This window comes from Lynx canadensis, chromosome A1 (assembly GCF_007474595.2).
Source record: "Lynx canadensis isolate LIC74 chromosome A1, mLynCan4.pri.v2, whole genome shotgun sequence".
NCBI classification, from domain to species: Eukaryota; Metazoa; Chordata; class Mammalia; order Carnivora; family Felidae; genus Lynx; species Lynx canadensis.
This window is the reverse complement of record NC_044303.2, coordinates 204,117,562-204,134,770: the sequence shown is the minus strand read 5'-3', so window position 1 is coordinate 204,134,770 and position 17,209 is coordinate 204,117,562.

Below are 17,209 nucleotides of genomic sequence, written 5' to 3'. Positions count from 1 at the left end.
GGCTTACAAATGGCCTCTTGCTGGGTTCCTCACATGGCCTTGTCTCTGTGTGCCTGCATTCTGGTGTCTCTTCTTTTTGTTATAAGGATATCAGTCACTCTGGATTAGGGCCCACTCATATGAGCTCATTTAACCTTAACTACCTCCTTAAAGGCCCTATATCTAAATACTGTCAAACTGGGGGGTCAGGGCTTCAACATATGAATTTGGGGGGATGACAAAACTCAGCCTGTGCAGCCCCTCACTCTCTCACTGTACAGTGATGGGTTCCTGGGAAACTCAGATTGATTCATGCCTGTACCTTATTTCCTGAGTCTTGCCATCTAATACCTGTAAAAGGAATCCTCTGATTCCTACTGATGACAACCACAATCACATCTGGAGACAAATTCTACATGATCCTTGGTTAACCTGGAAGGGAATTTTGCATTCTCAGGTCAGATCTGACTTGGGCCACACTGTGACAACGGAATATTTCCATTTGTGAAATTTGCAGGCATCTGAAATGACCAATTAGTACCTAAATTCACATGTGGCATATTTGAATAGTCAAAATGTCAAAGGGCTCTATTTACTGAGATTTCTCTCCCATTCTGTGGGAGAACATCTAGAGGAGAAACTTGTATGTGATCCTTTGCGAAGAAGTGACTACTGATAATCTATTCTCATATAAAATGCTATTGTAGCATTACCATGTCTTACCACCAGGAACATTACTTTAAGAGATTAAAAAAAATATATCTGGATGTAATCAGAATAGATTAATTCTATAGAATTAATATAGAAATCAGTAGAAAGCCATATCTTATCACTCGGAAGTTGCTGGACACTGAGATTTGTGCCAAACCATTATACAGAAAAGTGAGCCAACTGGATGGAATCCTCCCTGTTGTGCTTTAATAGTATCGCTTCACAAAGGTAAAGCCTAAAAGCACATTTGGTAAAAAGTACTCAGTGGTATTTTCATTTGTAAATGGTAAAATAAATATGATTATGCACAGAGAGGTAAAGATCCAGAGTGATGTTGAAGGTTCATTTTATGATGGGGTGTTTAAACTGAGATCGATAGTGAATTGAAGGAATGGCAGAAGTAGAACTCAGAGCAGTTACCCATTTTAAACTATGCTCTAAGAACAGGGAAACATGTCTAACAGGATATAGAAAGGGTTTTCTGGGGGACTGTTCCTGATCATAATGTTTATTGCTTAACATTTTTATGGCTTGGTTGTGATTAACTCTGTGCAACATGCAACTGCTTTATATAGTATATCATTGTATTAACCTATTAGTAAGTCTTATTAACTTATTGTTATAATTTTATTAACAATATTAATAATATTTTGTGAACTCTGCCAGCTTTACCACCTTCACTTTAGAAGTAAAAAGAAGAGGAGAAAGTATTTATTAGCAGAAAAGATCTGCAGTGTCTATGTCTTCTTTGGAAATCCCTGTATCTTCCCTGATATTCTGACCTATATTTTAAAAACAAATAAAAGAAAAGCCATGTCCAATTGTCGATGCCAGAGTTGACAGTCAAAACATTTGTCTCCCAGGAAAGCAAGGGCAAATTCCATCAGGATGGGGCACTGAATAGCTAGGCTGGAGGCCAGCTCTAAGCAACCATCATGGCCAAGCTAAAGCTTACTGGCTGAATATCAGCTTGGCAAATGGCACCTCTCATTTTGTTTCCCTATTTTGCACTCTTCCAAACAAATGAAACAGAAATTAATGTCAGATTCTGCCCTTAGATGCCTTTTGTTAGAAGTCAGGGTTGGGGGAAAGCTTTTGTTGATTTCAGTAAAAATAGCCTTTGTCTTCATATAAGAGAGGGTAGAATTTGGCATCAAAAGCCCTGGCTCCCTGTTTATGCATTATCAGCAGCTGTCTGCTACCAATCTTGATGAATATTTGACGTAGCAATATTAGTAAACAAGGCCTTCTTCCAACATATGAAATGCTTCTTGCTTCACAAATTTCAAAAATAAATAAGAAAACTTAAAAAAATAAAGTAATGGATAGCAAAGCAGTTTATATTTGAAGCAGAGAATATTATAAAATTTTATGCCAGCTTTTAATAATAGACACACACACACACACACACACGCACACAAACACCCACAGATCCGTCTTCTTTCTTAAGTTCTTTTGTGTTGCATGCATTTTCCTGTTCAATAAAGGAAGATGCCAGCATCCTTGCAAATACTCAATAAACAGATGAAAGAAAATATTTTTAAAAACTTCTGTAATTACTATGTTATTAGTTTGTAATTGCAAAATATATTGCTATTAAATATATCCATATCCACACCTACAAGTACAAATGCATCTATGCTCACATCTATATCTGTATCTACATCTAACTATACATTTAGTAATGAGGTTTATTGATTCAGCTCTTGGTGACTCTACTGATAGGACATGAAGATAGATTTGTGAAATATTATCCCTACTTTACCCTAAATCCCCTCGTGAGGCTGGACACAGGCCCTGGTTTCACAGCTGAGGAATAAAACCCCTGGCCCTCCACAGAGTCAACTCTTTTTCCTTCATTTTCTAGTCAAGAGGAAGAGATGCTTGGAGACAAAATTGTGGTAGGGATCAATTCTGTTTGCACAGTGAGTCTGGGAAAGTGAGTCAGATCATGTCACTTCCCTGGTCAGCTCCTCTAAAGGCTTCTCATCTCAGAGGAAAAGGTTTGTCCTGTAGTGACTTAGGGCCTCATGTGGTTACACCCCCTCACCCCACTGTGCGTCACATCAATTACTACTCTTCCTCCTTGACCACTTGCTTGTTCAGTCATACTGGCCTTCTTGCTGTTCCTGGAACAGGGAATGCACGCTCCTTCCTTATGCCTTTGCCTCTGCAATCCCTTTGGCCTGAAAAGCTTTTTCTCTGAATGGCTACTCCCTCATCTCCCTCAGGTCTTCAGTGCCAACTTCTCAGACACTTTCTGGGCTACTTTATCAATATTTGCATCACTCTTCTTATTTCTTTTTCCTGCTTTGTTTTTCTCACTAGACTTTATCACTAATATCCAGTGCATTTAGCGTATTTAACTTGTTTTCTGTTGTCCCCCACCATAATGTCAAAGACTTCATGCGGGCTTCATGAGAACAATACTGCAGTATTTGGTTCATTGCTGTGTTCTTTGTGCCTGAAACAGTGCCTACCACATGTAAGTGATCAATAGGGAACAAGAAATCCTCCCTCTGCTCTTTGACCCTGTATTTTCCATAAGATATTCCCTGCTATGCTACTAGGATAACAAAATATCTATGGTGTTTTTATTTCAACTTTTGATAAATTGTTCACCATTGTTTTTTTTTTTTGCATTAATTTTTATTTTTAAAAACATCATATCAAAATACTATTTATCTTACTGAGTTTTTGGTGCCTTTTAAATTTTATGCCTGAAGGAAGAGCCTCATTTGTCTCATTCCTCTCCCTACAGTCTTGGCCCTTGATAAAAAAAAAGGGTTCCTTGGTCTAGTAGTGGGTTAGACAGAGAATCGGTCTTCATAATACTAATCTTCACTCTGACTACTTCTCAACCTTGCTTTCACTTGGAACCCTCCCTACATGGAGCAGCTTGTGAAGTTGGGACACCTTGATCTTTCAAACCAATGGCCTCTTTTCTTCTGCTCAAATTCTAGGTCTTTTATAGCCTTTGTAAGAAAACCAAAAACAAGTGTTGAACAAAGAGTGAGCTGAAGCATACAGCTAAAGAATAATAGGTTCAGAAGAATGTAAAAATGACACAAATTTACTGATTAAGAGTTGTGAAGCATAATTTGTAATATCTCCTCAATGTATACACACAGAAATAGCTGAGGTGAACCTCTACAAACCTGGAGCTGTTTCCTACTCCACCCTGATTCTTTACACATCAGGAAAACAGCTCAAAGACCTCCAAACCTTTTGTGATTCAGTAAATTATTTTGATATACACAGAGAAAGGAGTCCCTTGTACTCAAATATAAACAATACATTTGAAAAATAATTCAAGTATACAAGAGAGTTTGAATATACATTCAAAAGGATTAGATACATATTAGAAACCAGGAGAAGTCACGGTCAACAAGGTAATGTATACATCTAAAAGGATATTCAGATATACATCTAAAGTAAAAGGGAATTATAGCATGTGATCAGAAGAAAAAAGAGAGCTCTGCACTGACAGAACAAATTATTGCTTAAAGTTTTAACTTTTGGAAGTTTTAACTTTAGTTCTCTTGACTGTAGAGAGGCTGATTTTGATTTTTCCCATCATTGTCCCCTTAGTGGATGGACAAGTCATTAAGTTATCATTACACTGTAAGAGATGTTGGAGGAGGGCTTCAAGGTGACGGGTTGGGAAGGAGGACCATCCTCCCACGCAGAAGGAAGACTATTAATCCTCCAGTCAGTATTATTCATGATTTCCCTGGCCATACCAGTAGTCTGGAGGTTATTTATATCTGCCTAGTTCTCAAAGACTTCATTTTGGTCTTCATTGAGTCTTAGATGCTACACATTAGCCTCTTTTTTTTCCCTTCTTCTAGTCAATGGCAGCACTTGTCTTCCTATAGAGAAAACCTTGGAACATAGAATATCCACAGTGCATATCGATATGGGCATAGCCTATTGGCTATGTAGGGTCAATAAAATTGATTTGAAGCAGGTTGAAGGACCCTAACTTTCAGTTGTACTTGGACTTGTTTCTCAGTATCACAGGAAACAGAAGTAGCTAGGGCACAAAATGAGAAACAGCCCTATTTGAAAATCTAGGAGCAAATCCAATATTTTTAAGTGCTATGTACCTTTTTTTTAAAATACAATGTCTGGATTAGGATAGGGAGGAAGAAAATAAGGCCATAGGATGCTAGTCTGGGTATACCCAAAGTTCATTAAGACTTAGTCTAGTGACAATAGAGCAGATATTTACAAATCTGTCATTGAAGAGTCTAATGGTTGATTTGGTAAAGAGAAAGAAGCAGTTTAAAAAGAAATGGAAAATCTTTTGTTATGGATAAGTCTATTTAAGTAGAAAATGTTTATGTTTATTTAATTATTTTAACACAGCACTTGTATTAGTTTTCTATTTCTGCCATAACAAATCTCCATAAATTGGTGGCTTTTAAAACAGCACCCTTTTATTATCTCACAGTTCTATAGGTTAGGTGGTTCTCTGCTTCAAATCTCACAAGGCAGAAATCAAGGCTGTGCTTCATTCTGGTAACTCTACACCCATTTCCTTGCTGACTCACAGCTGTGGCCATTCCCAGTTTCTAGATTCTATCCAAGGGACTTACGTTCCTCGGCTTGTGGCTTCCTTCATCTTCAAAGGCAACAACAGCTGGGCAAGCCCTCCTGCTTCATTTCTCCTGCCTCTCCTGTTACATTCCTTTGACTTCAGATGGGGAAGGCCCTCTGAGGTGGCTTTCAGGAAGTTAAAAACAGCTTCATAAAAACTAATTGATTAAAATTGCTTGGAAAATCTGAACATTTGTATACTAATCATCAAACATGCTTCCTAGGTAATTATATAAAATTAAATCCTAACTAATGAACATAATAGAATGCTGGACATGATTTTGAATATTCTAGAAAAACCTGGAAAATTTTAGGGGGTTGACAATGGGAACAAGCATAACTCCTCAAATCAGATCTACATTCTAAGTACCCCCTGTCTTTAAAGTCCCCCTTGAATTAAAGCATGAAGTATAAACTTTGCAACCCCAGTCTCTACTTCCCAAATCATCTCTTGTACCATCATCAAACTAATTTTATTAAATCCAATCTTTTCTCTTTGCTGCTTATAATTCTTCAATAAATATTCTTTGGATAGAGAATAAACTCCAAACCTGTAAGCAACATATATAGATTTTTCATAATCTGTATGATATCTAGACTCCTATCACAAGGGTCTCTAATATACAACCTAAACTCTAACTGCCCCAAGCTTCTTCCCATTCATGAAATGAGTCATGCTTACCATAACTCATTCCTTTACAGATGTCATTTCTTGTTTTAATAGAAATGAATAAGAACACCCCCCATTCCTTTCGTTGTTTCAATATTCAGCAAATCTACTGTCATCAACTTGGTGCCAGACACTGAGAATACAGATCAAAGACACACTTGTTCCTTAAAGATACATAAAGATCAACCAAAAGACAATAGCATGCAAATAAAGTCTGTGGTAAGCAGAATAATGGTCCCCCTAAAGATGTCCACATATTTACTTGTTTGGCAAAAGAGACTTTGCAGATAAGATTAAATGAAGGGTCTTGATATGGAAAGATCATTCTCAATTAGATCCAGGTGGGTTCATCTAAACATATGGTGGGCCTTTGTGGAGGGCCTTTCCTTAAAAGTGGAGGGCCTTAAAAGTGGAGGGCCTTTCCTGACTGTGGTCAGAGAAAGAGATGTCCTGATGGAAGCAGGATCAGAGAGATTCTATGTTGCTGGCTTTGAAGATGGAAGAAAGGGGCTAAAACAAAGCCAAGAGGCATGGGAGGCCTCTAGAAGTGGGAAAAGGCAAGAAAATGGATTTTTCCTTAGAGTTTACAGAAGAGAATGCACCTGCTGACATGTTGATTTTAGCACCACGAGACCACTGATGTGCTTCTGATCTACACAACTGTAAGATAACAAATTTGTGTTGTTTTAAGCCACTAAGTTTGTGATGGTTTGTTGTAGAAGCCTTGAGAAAACTAGTTCGGGCTTTGTAATAGAGTTTATATTTATTGTATTTCATTGACTCCAAGATAGACTCCCTGCCGCCTCCCCCTCCAACATCAAGCAGCTGTGAAATTGGGTACTGTCTTACAGCTGCTGTATGTAAATCCAGGAAGCACTCATGGCATGGTAGAAAGTATCATTGTCCGACTATCAAAATTTATAGAATGGGTGTCATTGGCTTGGAAGAGAATCCCGTTAATGACATCAGACTGTATTTAAAAGAAATGTTTTGGGGCGCCTGGGTGGCGCAGTCGGTTAAGCGTCCGACTTCAGCCAGGTCACGATCTCGTGGTCCGTGAGTTCGAGACCCGCGTCGGGCTCTGGGCTGATGGCTCAGAGCCTGGAGCCTGTTTCCGATTCTGTGTCTCCCTCTCTCTCTGCCCCTCCCCCGTTCATGCTCTGTCTCTCTCTGTCCCAAAAATAAATAAAAAACGTTGGAAAAAAAAAAAAGAAATGTTTTATTACCAATGCTCTTGATGGGGCAGAGGACACTACTGTGTGGAAAAAATAGAGCCATTGATAACTCTGAGTGGATTCCCAAAACTGAACTTGAAATGTGAAAAAGTTATAAAGAAAAGCTGAGCCAGTTTATTTCACTTATATATTTAAATATATACACTGGAGATATATTACAAAATATACAAATAGGTCTACATGAGCCCTTTCACGAGTATTAAAATTCTAAGTGAAGAAGCATCACAGGGTAGTTTCTTTTGCAGTGTTACTTCCTATCTGTATTTGCTGATATTTGATAACTAGAGATATCTATAAAAGTAATCACCTGTTATGGGTTGAATTGTGCCCCCCCCCCCACCAAATCTGTGTCTTGAAGTCCTACCCCAAGTACCTCAGAATGGGACCTTTTTTGGAAATAGGTTTATTGAAGATGAAATATGTTAAAATGAGATCAGACTGGAGGAGGGTGGGCCCCTCATTCAAGAGGCCCGGTGTCCTTATAGAAAAAGGAATTGTGGACACAGAAACAGAGAGGCACACAGGGAAAATGCCCCCTCCCATCCCTCTGTTGACTGATGAGCTTGGGAGGAAGAGCTGGCAGAATGTTTCCATCTCTTTCTCCTCACATCTGTCTGGTTGCAGTTGCAGGGAACATGGGTTCCCACTTTGTCTCTGGCCAAGTAGTGAGCTTCTCAGCTAGACCCTGTCCCTGTGCCAGCTCAGTGCTGCCTGTTATGTGAGCTCTTAGATCTAATTGAGAGGTAAAATATTAGAAATACCACTTGGCCCAGAAGTCTGAACTATATTCCCTTATATCACTTTTATTAACTAAAAAGGTGATATTTTGACCTCTGTCTGCTTGAATTCTGTGCTTGTCAACTGGGTTTGACAGGCAGGGAAAAGGGATTGTCATTTATGACCTTAATTATCATCAGCATACGCTCTCAAGCACGGTGTACAGAAGAGGGATATAAATCCACTGATAGAATATAGGTAAAACAGAAATGTGTACAAGGGCTAAGGGGTATAAACGAGAATGGAGGTAACTCATGTAGAGAAAGTAGAAAAGAGTTTTGTGGAGGTGAAATTTGATACTAGAATAATGACTAGGAATTCTTCAGACAGAGAAAAGGGTAAGGATAATTTAGGAGGAAGGAACAGAAAAGGAAACGTCATAACACACACACACACACACACACACACACACACACACACACACACAGGGCTGGCCATCTTCAGAGAACATGGAAAAATTTATTGCGATTGAACTGAAGTTCAGATAAGATATGATTGGTATGAGGCAGGGTGAAGTAGGGAAGGTGGGCACAAGAAACTATGAAGCATTTAAAAATAAAGATTAAGGTAGAACATTCTGGCAGCAATGGGCTGTAGTATAGGAGACGAGGAAGGGAGGCTAGTCTGGGAAATGCCATAGGGCTTTAGCTGATCATAATTTGCTCTAAAGTGGTGACCATGGGTGATACGATACCATGGGTAGTGATACATCTGGCACTCAGGAATATTTGATTGGTTTTACTCTTTTTGAAAAAAATGAGTAGAGAAAACAGAATGAGGTAAACTTTGAATGGAATGATATTTTTTAAATTTTACTTTTGGGGATGTTTGCCTACAAATGTCTGTAGGTTCAAGATGACAAGGGTTTGGCTAGAGGTAGACTATATATGGCTCGCAAGCAGTATAGACATGCTCTTGTTCCAGTAGCCACAATGAAACATAATTTAAAAATGTTGATCTCTGGTATGAAACTGAGCCTCCTAGTTAGAGAAATTTTCCCTGAAGAAAAAAAAAAAACCTGTGTCTTCCTAAATGTACTACTTGAAGATGATAGATGGAAGGAGGTCTCTCTAGATAGTTACTAGGATGATTCCAGACATGCTTGGAGATGACCATCCCTCCACATCAAAACAGAGCAGAGAAAGAAAAAGAAGAAAAGCTTCTCAAGTAGCACGAAGTGTACAGAGCATTATGAGATAATTTAAAAACAAAGCCCGCCATAACCAGGTAAAGCCCAGAACCCAGAACAAATGGGAGAAAAGTTAGCTGTTAAAATCTCTGCTAGAAAAGAGCAGGCATGCATGGGTGATGTAAGAGGTTGGGGCTATTGTTGGGACTGTTAAAGGGAAAAAGAACGTGAAAATGGAGAGAGGAGAGTACGGGAAGAGGAAATTCAGATTTACACTGCAGCTCGCCCAGGTTTTATGAGGTAAAACTTTAAAGCTGGAAAGCTGGACGTTCTGTTACCAAGTCAGAAAATCATCTATGTGCCTTTTTGAATCCATTGACTCCTGGCCAAAGTAATAGTAAATCTTTTTTTACCTTCTCTCTGGGACTGTCAGCTATACTCTGATGCTGGCTTTTTAGTGACCTTGTAACTAATACTATTATTTTAAAAGAGGCAGTGCTGATGCTGGATGTCATTGTTAATATCATTTTAGAATAATGATGCAGCATTCAGATGAAACTAATGGTCCGGATAGGCTAGCATTTTTGTTCATCATTGTCCTTTGCCATTTCAGGTTCTTTCTTTGTTCCTTCCTTCCTTCCTTCCTTCCTTCCTTCCAACATTCAATTTCTGCAATGTAGTAATTTTAATATAATTGAATCTTTTCCCATTCACAAGAATTACTTATACATGTAAAGGCTATTGTCCAAGGTGAACATTTTTTTTAAATTTAATATCTTTTATTTTAAAAGTAATCTCTACACCCAACATGGAGCTCAAACTCACAACCGTGAGATCAAGAGTCACATGCTCTACTGACTGAGCCGCCAGCCAGGCACCTCCCAAGTGAACATTTAATTATCTTTTGAGGCCAGGGACTGTTTTAAAACTAAACATTTCATCTGCTAAATAAAATATTCAGAAAAAAAATCTCAGTTTTACTTGTATATCATTTCAGTTGTTTCAACTAATGTATTTGGGGAAAATGAATGTGTAGGACTTTATACCCATTTTAAAATTTGTATTGGAAAATTCTTTAGTGTTCTATAACTACTACCAATTACTTATTATATGAATATTGCAATATTAACCCAAATCAGTAGTTTTGAGAAATGATTGCTGCCCTTGGATGAGATATTATTATAACTTAATTGTTAGAAGATTCTTTAAAAGGCACAGAGTTAATATTAGCAAATCCTTCTTTTAAAATGATAATGAAGGCATTTCTAGCATAGGTCACAATGTAACTTGTATGTTTTTTTTCTCCATTTTTTGGTAAAAGAGTCTGTCCCTTCCTTTAGATTCACTAAGTACTAGAATCCAGACTAAATTTATAGAGCCTTCAGAATTTATGCCTGGGTGGCTCAGTTAAGTGTCTGACTTTGGCTCAGGTCATGATCTTACAGTTTGTGGGTTTGAACCCCGCGTCGGGCTCTGTGCTTACAGCTCAGAGCCTCTTTGTCTCCCTCCCTCTCTGTCCCTCCCCTGCTCACACTCTGTCTCTCGACTCTCTGTCTCTGTCTCTTTCTCTCTCTATCTCTCTCTCAAAAATAAATAAATGTTAAAATTTTTTTTAAATAATTAGAAATAGAAGACTTTTAGATTATGGTCCTATATTTCTCAAGATGAGATTCTATACAGCACATTATTCCTGAGAAGTATTCCTTTAAATACACTTCCTGGTTAAAAGAGTTTGGGAATCACTGAATATGATATATGTGGAGACCTGCAATGTTCGTTTGTATGTCAAAGACTATAAGAAGTTCTAGTATGAATTTGGATTTAATTTATTTTCCTCCAGTGTTTCTCAAACCTACTGGGCCACTGAAAACTTTTCTCATGGTCCCAGCACTAATATCTTATAGGGCATAATTTGGGAAAGAAATATTCAGTCCCATAATAATGTAATTAAAGAACCTGATATGATCCCCAGGAAGGTTAAGCAGCTGTTTCAACTGGTGCCACTTCAAGGTGGTCTTTACCAGGATGTAGAATAATTTATGCATTTTCAAATTACCAGCAATTAATAATGAGTGTTCCTTTTGGCACAGGGACATTATGATTCTTCATTTTTAAAAAAGTGCTTTAAATTTTTCTTTTAAATCTCCTGATACATGATGAGATAAGGTGATGTATCACACATTCCTTCTTTCACTTTTTCCATATCATAAATGATATAACACCATTACTAAGAGACAATGGGAGAGTTTACCTGTAAGCCCTGGTTCATCTGACCAAAATGAAAATGTTCCCTTCTTCTCATCCACCTGTCACACTCACTCCAATTCAAAAGACACAAAAACTCTCATAATTCCCATCCTCTCCCTTTCATCCATGCCCAACATATATCTGAGAAAAACATTGGCTTTTCATGTTAAGAATCAATAAGACTCAATTCATGAACTTTTATTTTGAGCACATAGAGAAGGAAGCTCTCTTTCCTACAGGACATGAATCTGAAATCCTAGTGAGCTAGAATATGTAGCTCACTATGAGCTAGAATATGTAGCTCACTATGACTGTAGGTATAGTCATTCTTTAACTCTGAGGGAAGAATTTTAGAATCTGGAAAATGAGAAAGGAGCCAAGATAGCATAAAGTGGATCCAAGAAATGGAGAAAGAGAAAACAGGTCCTGCTGATATTGTCTGATCAAGTGGTACTTGAAACCAGTTACCCTCAAATTTTTAATCACAGGAACCAATACATCTCTTTTCCCTTTAAGATGTTTGGGTGGAGTTTGTACTATTTACAACTGAAAGTCCTAATTGAAACATAACACTTGCTCTGTCACTGCATATCTTGTGGTCTTCAGCTTCTCTTAGGTTGCGTCATTTTCAAAATAAAGGTCAGAAGCTACTGCCTGAGTGATTTCTAATTTCTTTCCAGTTGTAATTTTCCATGCCCCCTCCATGGCCAGTAGCAGAATTAATGGCTTTTAACTTTCAAGTCTGGGTTCAGAATGTACCTCTTAAAAATCCTTTTAGTTGTGGTAAGAGATATGGAAGTCTTTTGCCTTATAGAGTTTACACAATTCTTCATTGACCCTCAGGTTCGAGAACTGAAACTGACCATTTTTAATTTCTGTATCAAAAAACAGTGCAATTATTTATGAATGTGTGATTTTAAGATTGCTTAGCCAGGCCTGGGTCCTGTGTGAAACTTGAGAGAATAAGAAGCAATGAAAATTAGTTTTTTTAAAATAATATTTGGTATGTATTCTAATTGTCTGACACAATTTGATCCACTTACAGGAAACATATCCACGTTTTAGCATCTACCCTGACAGCAGAAACAAAACAAAGCAGTAACAAAACAATAACTTCTGGGCAAGGGAGATGATTTCTTTCCTCCTTCCTTCTCTTCCTTCTATTGCACTTAGGGTGGTAGGCACCCAGCAAGGTATAAAAGAAACACCAGTGCAAAACAATGAGAGATATTTTCATGGAAACTTACAGTCTAGTGAGGGAAACAGATAAAACCAAATAACCTAATGGGCCATTATTACACATAATGATACTTCCTTTGAAGGGAATGTGTAAGCTGCTATGCATGTATGAGACCTGGGAACTGACATGGTGGTGGATGATTTCCCTAAAAGAGTGTTATTTGAGCTAGGATCCACAGCAACACTGGAACTACATGATGACGGCAATACTGGTGCTCACGCACTAGGCAGAGGGAAGAGGACGCATGGCTCTGAGATAGGAAGGGGCATAGCATGTTTAAAAGATTAAAATAGAATAGTCCAATGTGGCTAGAGTATGGACAAGAAAAGAAGCCAAAACTGAGGCTGCAGTCAAGGACAATAGGTCTTGCAGGACCTTGTAGGCTCTGTTGGAGAGTTAGGTCTGTATCCTGAGGACAATGGGAAGACATTAACGTTGAAAACTGGCAGGGGCACCATCAAATTGGCATTATAAATGATCACTTTGTAATGTAAAAAATAACTTAAGGGGATTGTGCTGAGAGTGGGTGTATTGAGATCAGTGAGAACATTCTAGCAGTTCAGGCTAGACATAAGGGGGTTTGTACTTGGGGAGTGTAGGGTGAGTGGGAAGAAAAGAAATCAAGCTATACTGAGGAGGTAAATGGACAGAACTACCTCTGAACCCTAAGAATCTAGCACAATGCCCATTTGTTAACAATGAACAAAATAATTATTGAGTATAACTATAACAATGATTCATGCACTATTTAAGGATAGCTGACTCAACAGATAATTATTTAAATAAATACTGACATACTCAACACAATTATTCTCCCTCCTTTAGGAAATGTTAATAGAGGCCTAGTAAACCATAGAATTGAGTTATTATCATGTGTAAACAGCCAATGTGGCTTATTTAGACCCAAATCCCTACATTTTATTTTTAGCTGTGTAGACAGTTACTGGTTGTGGTTTTCAGTTTAAGTACTCAAGAGTTTCTTGCTTCGATGATGACTCTTCTGGAAACTATTCTAAATTCATTTACTTTAAACATAAGGAATCATTTCCAGGAAATAATAGTCTTTTTGGCAGGAATTTTTATCACCAGAAACTCAGACATTTTACAGAATATAACAAATAAGTAGTATAAATATTGCATACTTAAAGGGAATTTTAATTTTAATTAAAGGCCACCCCTCATTTTAAAACAGATCTTGTTAAAAATATCTCCTCCCCTTAAGATGGTTATAATTTTAGGCTAATGTCCTCTAACAAAAGCCAGAAGTATCTGTGATCCCATGTCAATGTGACTTATTACGTGCAAAAATAAAGCAAAATTCAGCAAATAGTAATATTTTAGAGCTGAAAATGATCTGAAACATTTTGATGAATAGATTTATTACATTTATTTCTTTGAGAAATTAGTTGAAAAGGAGTCTCTCCTTTCTGATATACAAGAGATTTATCTCTAATAAGGGACAACATTTAACATAAAGTTATATTAAGGTGTTAACTCCAAAGGCAAAATATCCAGCCATGCATGAATATTTGCATGAAGACTCAAGAATTTCAGGTCACCATTAGATTTATAAACACTTTCCTTTCACTACAATTATTGGTACATCCTTCCCCCCCCCCTCAGGATATTATGTGAAACTTAGTCATAAAATATACTGATTTTCATTGATTCCCAAATTCATACGAAATGTGTCTTCGTTGGATTAGAAATCTTCCTCAAGGCTCTCTACTTGAACACTGGATAGCCAGAGAAACCCTCCTCCCTCCTAACCTGCCCTCAAAGACCTATTATTTCTGCTGTTGTAGGTTCTGCCTTGCAGTGGGAAAGCACATCACCTCTTCCCATTGCATAGCCCAAGGATCTGTGTTTCACAGTGCACACTGTGATTGTCAAATTTTTCTGTCAACTTGACTGGGCTAAAGGATGCCCAGATAGGTGGTAAAGCTTTATTTCTTGGTGTGTCTTTGAGGGTGTTTCTGGAAGAGATTAGCCTTTGAATCAGTAGACTGAATAAAGCAGATCCACCCTCACCAATCTAGGCAGATTGAGGGCCTTAGGGAACAAAAAGGGGGAGAATGGGTGAGTTCTCTCTTTTCTTGAGCCGGAACCTCCACCTTCTCCTGCCCTCAGACATCAGAGCTCCTGGTTTCTCAGGCCTTCAGACTCTGGGAGTCATACCATTGGCTCTTCTGGTTCTCAGTTGAAATTGTATTATTGGCTTTCCTGATTCTCCAGCTTGCAGAAGGCAAATTATGGGACTTCTCAGCTTCCGTGATCATGCAAGCCACTTCTTGTAATCTCCCCTTGTCTGCCTCTATCTATCTATGTATCTATGTATCTATCTATGTATCGATGTAACTAGTTATTTATCTACCTACATACCTATCTATCATCTATCATCTTCTGTTGGTTCTGTTTCTGTGGAGAATGTGACTAATATATACACCTTAGGCTCAGTAGGATCCAATGCCAGTTACTACCATACCCTCTTGTTTCCTCTTATCCTCTTTGCTGTCACGTGGTTCTCCCACTTTTTCAACTAGCAAGGTTGCACTTTCCTCTCCCCGATATATCTATAAAATTTATCAATCCAAAATGCATGGCATTCTTTCTTTTAATATAGTTTATTTCTGGGGCGCCTGGGTGGCGCAGTCGGTTAAGCGTCCGACTTCAGCCAGGTCACGATCTTGCGGTGCGTGAGTTCGAGCCCTGCGTCAGGCTCTGGGCTGATGGCTCAGAGCCTGGAGCCTGTTTCCGATTCTGTGTCTCCCTCTCTCTCTGCCCCTCCCCCGTTCATGCTCTGTCTCTCTCTGTCCCAAAAATAAATAAACGTTGAAAAAAAAAATAATATAGTTTATTTCTTAAATCTGAGACCTAGCCTAATCTCTTTTTAAAAATCATTATTATGATTATGATTATTATTATTATTAATGAGGAAACTTAGACATAAAGAATGTAGATGGCTCACGTAAGGTCACAAAGTGAATTAATAGCAGGCCTAGGATGGCAACACACATTTTTCTCTGTTCTGTAAAAAATTTACATGTATAGGCAAAGAAACATCTTAAAGTCATGTGCTAAGAAAAAAAGTTAAGAAACATTGATATAGGTAACATAACACCATTTACATAAATTAAAGGGTCAGGTATTAAAGTAGCAACACACATTAAATAAGTTAGGATGTTTGCCTTTGGGGTGGAGGGAAGGGAATGAGAGTGGAACCTGGGGGAAAAGTATCAAAAATAACTAGAAACATGAGGGACTTTGCATGGATCAGATATGATAATGAGCCATGAACTGAGTATAATGTTGTATTGATTCTTTCCATAGGTTGCCTTTTATTGTTAACAATAGGACTGTCTTTCTGTCACTTGTGACCCAAGCAGTCCTACCAAATGCAACTTATATCTAAAATTTTGTACAAGTTTATAAAATTAATTGGTTATCTAAACCAAATGAAGTGTGCAGACGTCAACTTGAAAGTATGGGTAAAGGGAAGAAAGATGCCAGTAAATACAGAGACAGCAGAAATATGAGCATCGTTTATTGCAGAAAGCCATGTTATTTTTCTAACTTGGTAGAGTCATGACACATGAACATTAAATCTAATTGTGGATTAGAAAGGGATCTTACTTAAAATGACATACCATGAAACAAGGTCTCAGATAAATTGCGATTGTTTTTACTAAAAGAAAAAAATTTAGAATTTTAATCAAGGGCAAAAAGATTCACACATTTGAAGATATATTTCTGAAGAACCTGTTGTAAAATAATTTAAAAAAATTTTTATTTAGCACAGGGGCACCTGGGTGGCTCGGTCAGTTAAGCATCTGACTTTGGCTTAGGTCATTATCACACAGTTCATGAGTTCGAGTCCCGTGTTAGAGCTGTGTGCTGACAGCTTGCAGAAACTGAAGCCTGCTTCAGATTCTGTGTCTCCCTCTCTCTCTACTCCTCCCCTGCTCATGCTCTGTCTCTCTCTCTTAAAAATGAATAAACATAAAATTTTTTTTAATATTTGTTTAGCACAAAACAAAGTTCTTTGCTTCTATTTGGAAAAATAAAGACATAAATGAGAAATATATTTTAAATAACTGAAGGAAATAGGTAGATTAAGCTAAAATAGATTAAGCAAAAAGATTTTAAATAGCTTTGACTTTTTTTTTTTACCAAGATGATTTATATTGATCTTTCACACTCACTATTTGAAAGTACACATTTAACAGACGCTTTATACATGGTACACATCAGTAATACTGTTTCTACTTTATAGTTGATCAAATCAACAGAGAAGGTTATTGATGAACCTGAGGTTATATAGAGGATGTAACTGAAACCACAAAGTCTCAAAATGAGTTCTAAAAGATCACCTTAAAGTCTATGATATGATAGGAAATAAGTTCTCTATTAAAAAGATAAGTTTTTAGCTACTCAAAATAGCACATCTCATTAGAAAATGTTGCTTCTGAATTTTGCATTGTTCCCTAGTTTGCTTATAAATTTACTAGATAAACTACTATTTCTAATCTGCTTCCAGAAAGATCAAACATTCCAATTTTCTATGGTATCTTCTCAAATATTGAGACGTAAAGTTTCATTTATCAATGGTGATTGAAATG